We start from the raw sequence: 12434 nt of genomic DNA, 5'->3' as shown, positions 1-12434 counted from the left end.
GAATGTATCATGATATTAAGCTTTGTCATTGTTGCTGACAGCACAATTAGCATGCAGTGCCCTCCTCTAGTTAGGCTGCTAGACTAAATTAAGTTTTCGGCTTCACTGTAGTCAGTGGAGCACCAATTCACTGCTTTTCTCTGGTTGTGGTTTCCAGGCTAGGTGTTTGAGATTCTCCCACCTGCTTCTGGACGACGTTTCCGTAATATAGGGCAGGGAATGTCAAAAGACCAGCAGGAATATTAATTATGCTCCTGCCAATCCCTGGTAGGGGAGTCCAGAAGTTGACTGGGGAGGTGCAAAAAGTTTGGAAGGCCTTTCCAAAGTGTTCTTATATTCCAATAAGGGTTCCAGTTCTACAAGGGGGCTGCTCCCCTAGGAAAGACCTACTGAGACAAGAGATTGCAGCAGAAGTTGGACTGTGGGACTTTTGCTGGAAGACATGATCCTGAAATCCTGGTCTGGAGAAGGATCTTTTATCTCCTTCACTGAAGATCTACCAGTGGATGCTGGGTGACAGACAGTTCCTGGAACATTGTGAGTAAGATCTGGTTTGGGACTGTAGTGTTTTACTCCAGTAAGGATTTTCTATTAGGAAGTTTGTCTTTCCATTGATTGCTATTAACATTTTGGAGTATCCTGTGACCCTAAAACTCTCTCCTGTTCATGTTCCTAAACATTACATTTTGAAAAGACATCCCAAGACTGAGCCTGTATTGTCAGTGTACGTGGGACTGTGCTGACTGGCAGCCTCTTTTCTAGTAAGGGAAACCAGGGCAAATGTTCTCAATGGCCCATCTGGGAGTAAATGCTACATATATGCCCAAGTTATGTGAATTTAAGAATTTCAGCTGGTTGTAGTTGTGCAGTTCGTTTCATTCCTAATCAAAATTTGGATACATTTTTCATTATTCGGGAATTCAAAAGAATCAAAATTTCCAAATTACAATAGTAAGGAATCTGAAATAACGAAACAAAATTCGGACAGAATTCTAATTCAACTCAAATTCCAAAAGAATAGAATAGAACATAAAAGCATAGATTAAAATAGAATACAAAAGAATAGAACACAAAATAAAAGAATAGAAAAGATTAGAATAAAATAGGACAGAATTAACAATAGAATAGAAGAAAATCGAAAGAATATAACTGCCTTCTGAAATACGAATTTCAAATAGAATAGAAAAAGAATAGAAAGAAATATAATAGAAAAAAACAATAGAATAGAATAAAATAGAATATAATTGTCTTTCAAAATTGGAATAGAATATGTTAGAATTCAAATAGAATAGATTAGAATAGAATGAAATAGAAAATAATAGAATATAAAACACAAGAGAATAAAATAGAAAGAATACAACTGTCTTCTGAAATTTGAATTTCAAATAGAATACATTTGAATTAGAATAGAACAGATTAGAATAGAATAGTAGGATAGAAAAGAATAATATAGAAAAAATATAGAATAAAATAAAAAATAATATAACTGTCCTCAAAAATTCACATTTCGAAAAGAATAAATTCAAAGTTGAATAGAATAGTTTAGAAAAGAATAGAATAGAAGGACTGCTGGAGGCGGGGGCGGAGCCTAACTATGGCGGCGTAGGAGAGCACGGGGTGGGTGCTCTCCATGCTTCTTCACTGCCTTGGATACCCATATTTTTGGATGCACAGGGGCTGGGGGACCTACCCGAGTGCGGTGGGTCCCGGAGTGGAGACGGTAGTCCCGGGAGCGGTGAGGAGTGGGTGGACTGCGGCATCGGGACGGAGGCATGCTGGAGACCCGCTGGAGGAAGTGCAGGCTGAGTGCAGGGTTTCCGGGGAGACAAGGAGGCGCAGCTTGATCACGTGCCAGCCGCAGAGAAGCACTGGGTAGGGGAAAAGCCGGCCGGCATTCAGAGGAGAGAGGAAGACGCCGGTTCACCCCCCCCAGTGCACACTAGTGAATACGACTAAAGTCTCTCAGCAGTATGCCCCCCCTGAATGGAAGTGACCTATCCACGGGGGAGTGAACTTGACAGATTGAAGAGACCCAGAGGAATCCCCCCCGAAGAGATCAACGGAATTGGACAGTTGAGGAATCTGCTGGTGGCTGCAGCTGTCTCATCAGAAAAACAGCAAGTGGATGGTGAGTGTGAGCAGCCTGGGCTGGTTATTATTATGCAATAGTGACTGTTTGCTGTGTAAAGGAAAAAAGAGGATTTGTAAAATGGGGGATTCCCTGGGGGGTCTGAATGAGATAAGGAGGAATTAAAGCAGCCTAGAAGGAGAACTAAGTGGAAAAGTGGATAATAATAAGCTTGTATAAAATTTGGGTCCCTGGAGCTTATTTTTACTATTCCTTGTGGTCCCTTTATTGAAGAAAACAAGACGCATAGAAGACATGAAGAATAAAAATGTAAAAAAAGGGTGGGCCAAAGGGGTCTCAAACCGGTACGCTAAAAAAAATACGTCTCAAGGAAATGTGACTTCAGAAAGGTCTCAAGGTGTTGGTGAAAAAAGTGAACTGGAAATGAGTATAGATGGTAGCCCTAGACTCTCCCTGGGAAAGAAATGTAGTAGCAAGCAAGCTATAGAAAATTTGGAGACGAGGGATATTGAAAGTGAACTACAAGTACCAAACAAGAAAGAGATGGCAGACATGTTCAAGAATTTAGAAAAAACAATAAAGCAAGAAATGGCAAATATAAAGAAGTGATTTGGGGCAGATGTTATTGAGGGTGGAGGAGATGGAGGAAAGAGTTAAAAACCATGTCCAATGTATCTCTGACCTAGAGAAAAGGACAATAGATATCAGGAAAGACCAAAAAAAATTGCTTTACAAAAATGGAAGTACAAGAAAACAGGGATAGGAGAAACAATCTTAGTGTAAGAGTCTGCAAAGGGAGAAGAAACATGAGGCCTTGTCTGTAAAATTTTAAACTCCATAATGGACAGACCAGAAACAGAATTGGTTAACCTGGAAGGTGTTTTCAGGATAGGAAAGATTCAACAAGGAAGTGGAAAAGAGAAACAAAGAGATATAATTGTCCAGTTCCAGAAGTGGGAGATAAAGAAGAGATATGGAGAAAGATTAAGGGAAGATCAATTATTAAATATGGAGAAATGAATATACAGATTTTTGCGGACTTAACATCAGAGATATTATGGAGGAGAAGATCTCTGAAACCCCTGTTAGAGCAGATGATAAAGCAGAATGTGCACTATAGATGGGGTATTCCGGAGTGTTTAATTGGATGGAAGAATGGAGTTACAGCGTATTTGAGATTCCCCGAGGACTTAAGAGACTTCTGTGACAGACTTGACTTACAAATGATAGAGGTTCCTGGTTGGGAGGTTGAAAAAGGAGATTTTAGAGCTAGAGGGAAAGAAGATTGGCAGTTTGCTAGAAGAGGGAGATAGGGAATAGAGGGGGGGGGGGGGTGGTGATGGGTTTTGTTTTTGTTGTTTTTTTGTCTTCTTCTCTCCCCTTCTCCCTCTCTCCTCTTCCCTTCTTCTTTTTTTTTCTCTTCTTTTCCAGGCCTTAAGAGTTGCTGGGACCATATCGAATTGACTAGATAGACTTGGGGTATCTGAGGTGGTGGGAAGTAGGGGGGCCGTCCATGGGTGGAGTTCAACCCCAAGGTGGTAAATCTATGGTGGGTTTGGACCCTCAAAAGATGTATAGGCAAAATGCAAGCCTAAATGAAGGGAGGGGTGGGAGGGAGAGGGAGGGTAGATTGGAGGGAGGAGGGGTGGGGGAGGGGGGAGGATATTATGGTTGATAGGCTGCGTGAAGAAAGGAGTAACAGGGGCAGAGAAGGAAGGGGAGAGGAGAAGGTAGAGAGAAAGTAAAAGATATAAAGAAAATGGAAGATTTATGGTTTATAACTTATAATGTAAACGGGTTGAATTGTCCAGGGAAAAGGTTTAAATTATTTAAGGAACTACAACATAGAACAGCCTCAGTGGTTTTCCAACAGGAAACGCATTTTAAATTGAAGTCAAACGTTAAGTTGAACTCCAGATACTATCCATCATGGTATTATGCAGATTCCCCAATTAAGAGAGCAAAGGGGGTAGCTATAAGATTTGCAAAGAATATAAGGTTTGAGTTGGAGGATAGAAAGACTGATCCGGATGGGAGGTTTTTATTCCTGAAAGGTAAACTACAAGATATTGAATGTACAGTTGCTAACATCTACTGCCCAAATAAGAAGCCGGAGTTATTCTTGAAAAGAGTTTTAAAAAGATTGATGGATTTTAGAAAGGGATATTTGATAGTAGCTGGGGATTTTAATTTATGTATGGACCCACAAATGGATACAACTTCTTTTGCACAAAGGGAGGGGAGTAAGTCCCTAAGATTACTGAGGAAAGGGATAAGGGAGTATCAATTGGTGGACAGTTGGAGAATCATGCACATGAAAGACAGAGACTATTCCTTTTTCTCAAAAGGTACATGAGATGTATTCTAGGTTGGACTACGTACTGATAGATCACCGATTAATAGAGTCTTTGGTTAAAGTAACAATAGAGGTAATGTCACTCTCAGATCATGCCCCTGTTGTAATGAAAGTGGGATGGGGAAGGAGGTCTCCAGGAGGGTCGGTATGGAGGTTGAATGAGGCACTTCTAATGGATCAAGAGACCGAGCGGAAGATTGGAGAGATTAGGAGATATTTTGGGGAAAATGAAACAGGAGATGTGTCAGTGGCTACAGTGTGGGAGGTGCATAAGGTATATATAAGAGGAATCCTTATCGCAATTGGGGCAAGAAAGAAAAGAGAAAGGAGAGAGAAAATTAGTGGGCTCCTAAAGGAATTAGCTGAGTTTGAACAGTTGCATAAAAAGAACAAAAGAGAGAATGCAGAAAGTAAAAAAAGAAAGAAAGAAGAATTAGAGAATATGATGGAAGAGGAGAAGAGGGGAGTCTTTAATAAAGTGTTATGTGAAAAGTATAGATGGGGGGATAGACCAGGAAAGTTTTTAATGAGAGCTTTGAGGAAAAAGAAGAATAGGAATTATATAGATAAAATAAAAAACCCCAAGGGAGAACTGGCTCACACAACTAGAGATATTGCGAAGGTGTTTAAGGATTATTACAGTAAACTTTATAATATTGCCCCCCAAGATTTAATAAATAAGGATGGAACAGCAACTATTGAAAAAAGAAGGATATATATAAAAAATGCAGGTCTACCGAAATTAAATGAAGATCTTCTGAACTCCCTAGATTCTGAAATTACATATGAAGAAATAAAGATAGCATTAAAAAGCTCCATGATGGGTAAAAACCCAGGGCCAGATGGATACACTGTTAGATATTATAAAAAATACAGCGAATTGCTAATACCTAAATTGAAGTCCTATTTCAACACCTTGGCGGTAGAGATGGATATGAGACGAGAATCCCTGCAGGCTCAGGTGGTCCTTATTCACGAAAAAGATCCCGCCCAGTGTTCAAGTTATAGACCAATATCATTATTGAATACAGATACGAAGATATATGCAAAGATCTTAGCAAATAGGCTGAAAGATTTAATGCCCGAATGGATACATGAAGATCAGGTGGGTTTTGTTCAAGGGAGAGAGGGCAGAGACAATGGGTTGAGATCCTTGCTGCTTATTCAGAAAAGTAGAAAGGGAAGGACTCCAGTGGTGGTTCTTTTAGTGGATGCAGAGAAGGCATTTGATAGAGTTAACTGGGGATTCATGATGGATACATTGGAGGTCCTGGGAGTGGGAGTTAGAATGAGAGCATGGATAGGAAAGTTGTACAGGAGTCCCTCCGCAGTGGTTATGGTAAATGGGGAGATGTCGGAGTCATTTGGGATGACAAATGGAACAAGACTGGGCTGCCCGTGTCCCCATTGTTGTATGTCTTGTCCTTGGAATCACTGTTGTCAACAATAAGGAAAAATTCAGACATAAAGGGAATATGTATAGGAAATATAGAACATAAGGTTGCCACTTTTGTGGATGATTTATTGTTTTATGTCGGAAATCCTAGGATAACGCTCCCTAATTTAATGAGGGCATTGAAGGAATATGGAGAGATGTCAAATTTAAAAATCAACCCGGCTAAAACAGAGACACTAAACATCTTCTAAATAAGAAAAAAAGGGGGATACAAGGGGAATTTCCCTTTGTGTGGAAAGAGAGAGAATTAAAATACTTGGGGGTAAAACTCACTTCGGCATATAAAAACCTTTATAAATCAAATTATATAGTAATGTTAAATGAAATTAGAGAGGAACTAAAGAGATTAGGAGGAGGAAATCAGTCCTGGATAGGACGCATAAATTTGATAAAAATGGTAATCGTCCCCAAAAACCTATATAAATTCCAAATGGTCCCTATTAAGCTTCCAGAGGTATATTTTAAGATGATTAAAAAAATAAGATATATTTGGAGAAATAAAAAACCTAGAGTATCTTATGAAGTGATAAGTAGAAATAAAGAAAAAGGCGGATTGGGAATGCCAGATTTTAAAAGATATTATAAAGCAGTAATTTTGGCTAGAATATTTGATTGGACACATAACTTAAAAGGGAAAAGTTGGGTCACAATAGAAAATTCACTTACTGGTAATAATTTAAGTAGGAGTATATGGGTGCCAACACAGTATAGAGGTTTAAGAGAGCACTAGTGTGTATACTTTAAATGTTTTAAGATTCTGGGATAAAATGCATAAGCAGATAAGTGGGACTTTAACTCATTTTTGATGCCATTGAGAAATTCAGGGCTTTTCCCGCCAGGTAGGGAGGAAATCTCAGGAAAATGGATCAAGAAGGAGGAAGCCCAGTTGAGAGATATAATGAAAGGAGTAGAACTGAGATCACTTAAGGATTTGGAAAAGGAAGAGGGAAAGATTTTCACTAAGATAGATAGTTGGAGGTATAATCAATTAAAATGTTTTGTTGGGAATTTGCCTAAGCCCTTGAGATCTAGAAAAGATTGGAATTTGTTTGAGAGGTTGTTGGAATCACGAGGAGATGGGAAACATGGCAAATTCTCACTAAGTTAGATATAGGGAAAAAAAACTAATGTATATAGAAAAATGGGAAAGAGATTTGGGGGTGGTGATAGAGGAGGTTAAACAGAAAAAAAATATTTAGATTGATTCACGAGAATGTAAGTACACGCGAGGTGGAAATGAACTATAAATGTTTGATAAGAGGGTATATTACACTGAGTATAGAGCACAAGATGAATGGGGAGAAATCACCTTTGTGTTGGTGGGAGTGCGGAGAGATAGGCACGATGTATCACATATGGTGGAAATGTCCAAAAATACAAGTATTCTGGAGAAACGTAGTACATCAAATTAAAACGATTACGGAAATAGATATTAGTTGGGCCCTTGAATCTGCCTATTACATAATACAGAATTATCAGTAAATAAATATAAAGAAACAGGTGCATGGTACTTTTTAAATGCAGCCAAAAGTCTGATACCAAAGTTTTGGCGTAAAGTAGAAGCTCCAAAAGAGGAGGACTAGATAGATAGAGTGGACCAGATTGGTAGAATGGAGAAATTATTTTATATACAGGAAGATAGGTTGGAGACATATTAAACAAAATGGAAAAAATGGGAAGAGTTTAGATCGAAGGTGAATAGATGAAGAAGGGTTTCTCTTTTTTCTGTCCCTTTGTAATAAGAACACTTTTGAAGTCTCTTTTTCTCTTGCCTAAGAGCAGAAAGCGAAGAGAAGTGCAGGTTGGAGGGTGGGGGGGGGGGAGGGCAATTTTGTTAGTGGGGGGGATGGGAGAAACAAGGAAAATATGGGAATGATTGTTTATTTTTGGGTTTTTTTTTATGAGAATGTAAAGAATTTGTACTGTGGATTTTATCTTTCCCAATATTTTGAAAATCAATAAATATTTAAATTAAAAGAAAAGAATAGAATAGAAAAGAATAGAGTAGAATAGGAAAAACAATAGAATAGAATTCAACAGAATAGAATAGAATGCCAATTGAATTTCAAATGCCAATTCAAATTTTTCAAATTCAGTCAAAGCAAAGATCGAAAATGAAATGAAACAAAACAAATTCCAAAAACGAATTAAACAAAACTAAATTATTTCAATAATGAATTGAGATGCAACAAATTTTTCCATTCTACACGTCTAGCCGGCTGTATATAAAAAAAACTATAATTATCCATTGGTATATGGAGTATGTAACATCTTTGGTACTGGATCCATGGCACCAACTGCAAACAGTAGACTGCAACATAAAGTCGGGGCAGATGCTACAGTTCCAGGCCTGATGATCTGATGGTTTCCTAAGGCCTGTTGGTCACAGGGTTGACAAATAGAGTAGTTCCCAGCAATTCACTAATAACTAAATGCACAGTGCCATCCTTCTGTCTACATTTTACAAAAGCCTTTTCTGGATTTTAGTCAGCCTGGGGCTGGCTTCTGCATTACATTTTTTAAATCTAGCACTTAAAGCAACCCTGTCACATAAATAAAAGGTATCAAGCAAGCACATACCTGTAAAGAAAAAAGAGAATACTTACCAAGAGAATATCAGTGTCCAAATGATCCTGCACACACTTATAGTGAGCTACAAGCATAAAGTGAAAATCCCCAAAAAGGAAATACAATCACTTCAAAGTAATAGAAAAGTAATGATGGGCTACTGTGAAAAACGGAAATTAGTCTGTGCAATCCACGTGAATGGCAATGTTATCGGTGATAAAATGAAAACTCTTTTCACAACTATAGTTTATACACACACACATATATATATATATATATATATATATATATATATATACATATACATATACATATACACACACACACACATACATTATATTGCCAAAAGTATTGGGTCAGCCCTCCAAATCATTGGATTCAGGTGTTCCAATCACCTCCATGGCCACAGGTGTATAAAATCAATCACCTAGTCATGCAGACTGCTTCTACAAACATTTGTGAAAGAATGGGTCGCTCTCAGGAGCTCAGTGAATTCAAGTGTGGTACTGTGATAGGTTGCCACCTGTGCAGTAAGTTAATTTGTGACATTTCCTGGCTACTAAATATTCCATGGTCAATTGTTAGTGGAATTATAACAAAGTGGAAACAACTGAGAACAACAGCAACACAGCCACGTAGTGGTAGGCCACGTAAAATGACAGAGCGGGGTCAGCGCATGCTGAAGTCACCAACTGTCTGCAAAGTCAAAAGCTAAAGACCTCCAGACTTTTTGTGGTCTTCAGATTAGCACAACAACAGTGTGTAGAGAGCTTCATTGAATGGGTCTCCATGACCAAGCAGCTGTATCCAAGCCTTACATCACCAAGTGCAATGCAAAGCGTTGGATGCAGTGGTGTAAAGCACATCATCACTGGACTCTAGAGCACGTGGAGACGTGTTGTCTGGAGTGACCAATCATGCTTCTCTGTCTGGAAATCCAATGGACGTGTCTGGAGGTTGCCAGGAGAACTTTACTTGCCTGACTGCATTGTGCCAAGTGTAAAGTTTGGTGGAGGGGGGGATTAGCCCCCGGTCATATCGGGTGCGATTTGGCATGCAATTTGCATGCCAGGTGACTTGAAAATCGTATGCCAAGTTACACCCTATTGTCTGCTATTAGAGCAGTCATATTGGTGCAGTTCTGACTTGGCCGGAGCCACACCAATTTCTAAAGTAGTGCATGCACTATTTTTGTTGTGACTTGCATCTGTGTCAGATGTCAGGCAAATCACAAGGGAATCGGCAGGTCACCTGAATTTGAAATTGTGCGACTTCACTGTAAGTCGCAAGATTTCAAAATCGGCTTTGATGTGACCAGGGTGTTATGGTGTGACATGACTGTACACCAGTGCACAAAGCAAGGGCCATAAAGATATGGATGAGCGAGTTTGGGGTGGAGGAACTTGACTGGCCTGCACAAAGTCCTGACCTCAACCCGATAGAACACCTTTGGGATGAATTAGAGCGGAGACTGGGAGCCAGGCCTTCTCGGCCGACATCAGTGTCTGACCTCACAAATGCACTTCTGGAAAAATGGTCAAACATTCCCATAGACACCCTCCTAAACCTTATAGACTGCCTTCCCAGAAGAGTTGAAACTGTTATAGCTGTAAAGGGTGGGCCAACTCAATATTGAACACTACGGACTAAGGCTGGGATGCCATTAAAGTTCATGTACGTATAAAGGCAGGCATCCACTTTTGGCAATATAGTGTATATAAGTGTTTTGTGCTAATAATATCCAACAATCAACTGCACATGAGCAGTATTCAAAATGTTTTTCTTCCTTTGTGTCTTTTGAGCATTGGTAATAATCCTAGAAGTTTAATCAGTATGCAACCACCACTGCGGAAAGCCCTGTTCAGGCTTTACAAATGGATATGCCCTGTAGACCTTTTTTCATTAAAACATCATATTGATAAGGTGAAGAGGTGTCCATAAGGGATGTAAAGGTCTCACTTGGACAAGTTTGTTATAGGTGGAAGACCACAGGAAAGACTAGATATTTTGGACTGTTTGTTGCTTTTTGGCAACAATGTTGATATTTAACGTGTGGGACGATCAAAGGGTTAGCTGTGTGCTGTGCGTGTTCACTATGGGGGCTGTGTCTGTGCTTTACACTGTAAGTACACTGCTTTGTATGGCTCTGCTATGCAGAGCCATACAAGGCAGTGTGTAGGCGCTGACAGGGGAGAGATCTGTGTTGTTTATACACAGGTCTCTCCCCCGTCGGTAATAATCGGTGATCACTGGGTGCCGGCGAGGAATCACCGGCCTGGACCTGGTGATTGACAGCCGTGGCGCACGCCCCCTACCTGGAACTGGAAAATCACATATATATAAAATCATTAAAACCTTTTCTTTATGTTCAGGGAATGAACTCTATGCAAAAACGGGTAAAGATATTTAAGTTTCTCCGGGTTCACCATGTCGACATTGCTTGTCTGCAGGAAAATCATTTCTCAACTACCTCCGCCCCAAAATATTTTGATGCACGCTACCCTCAGGTATTTCAGGCTACTGGCCTAACTAAACAAAGGGGAGTTCTAGTTGCTTTTCTCAGCACAACTCCGTTTGTCTGTGTGAAGCGTATTGCTGACCCCAGTGGCAGATATCTTTTATTACAGGGCATGATTCAGGGTATAGATGTCACAATAATGTCCTACTACGCTCCCAATGTCAACCCCGGACCCTTTCTATCACATATCTGCTCCCTCCTGGCTATCCATCAACGGGGTACCTTTTGATGGCAGGAGATTCCAACTTAGTATTAAATCCCTCACTGGATAAATACCCTGCAGAGAATTCTGATTCTTCCGAGTCAGCTAAATCCTTTACACGTACGTTAAGTACCCATGACCTGGTAGATCTATGGCGTGAATTCCACCCCCGCAGGAAGGACTATACTTACTACTCTCACCATTCTCATTCCAGAATTGACCATGCTTTTGTACTACGCGAACATCTCCCTTTGGTTCGCTCCATCTCTATCCTCACAGTTCCGTGGTCTGATCATAACCCCATTTTGGTGGTATGTCGATCTCTCCTCTGTAAGCCAGCCTACTGCTCTTGGATTATGAATGACTCCCTACTTTCGCTAAAGGAGATTCAGGTGGAACTGCAGCGCAAATCCCAAGAATATTTCCAACTAAACTCGGGTTCTGTCTCTTCTTCGGTAACGGTATGGGAAGCTTACAAGGCTGTTCTTAGGGGCCATATTATTCAGATAGCTTCGAGGTGGAGGAGGGATAGACAACATAAACAGTGTCAGCTGGAATCAAAGCTAGCTTCCGCGTTGGCTCAGTTTAAGCAGGTACCTACCCCATCGAACCATAGATTGCTAGATCAGGCCCGCCTGGAACTGGATCTTTGTTTGACGGAAGAGGCTGAGCGTTCTTTGCGTTGGACGCGCCAGAAGTGGTATAGTAAAGCAAATAAACCAGACTCCATGTTGGCACATAGATTACGCTCTTTTGCACATCACCCAAACCGATTTCTCTACGCAATCGTCAGAATGCTCTCACAAGTAATCCTGTAGCGGTATTGGAGGAGTTTCGGCATCGACTTGCCAGACTTTATACGGATCCTACACGGGCTGACCCTCAGTCTATTTCTGACTTTTTATCCCATTTGTCCTTGCCTACTTTGACTCAGGCTTATAAGGACCTGATGGACCGTGATATCCAATTATCAGAAGTTCTGCAATGCATAGCAGATCTGAAGACGGGCAAACGCCCAGGTCCAGATGGATACACGGCTTTATACCACAAGAAATTGGCCGATGTGCTTGCCCCTCACCTTGTTGCTATCTTCAATGCCGTGAAGGAAGGTTTGAACTTTTCCTGACTCTTTGACTGCTAATGTGGTTATGATCCCCAAACGGGATCGAGATCATACCTCTTGGGCAAATTATAGGCCTATTTCTCTTATTAACATTGATATGAAAATCCTCACTAAGATCTTAG

Source organism: Staurois parvus, unplaced genomic scaffold (genome assembly GCF_062004578.1).
Source record: "Staurois parvus isolate SC_StPar_1 unplaced genomic scaffold, SC_StPar_1.0 ptg000538l, whole genome shotgun sequence".
NCBI classification, from domain to species: Eukaryota; Metazoa; Chordata; class Amphibia; order Anura; family Ranidae; genus Staurois; species Staurois parvus.
This window is presented reverse-complemented; position numbering follows the sequence as displayed.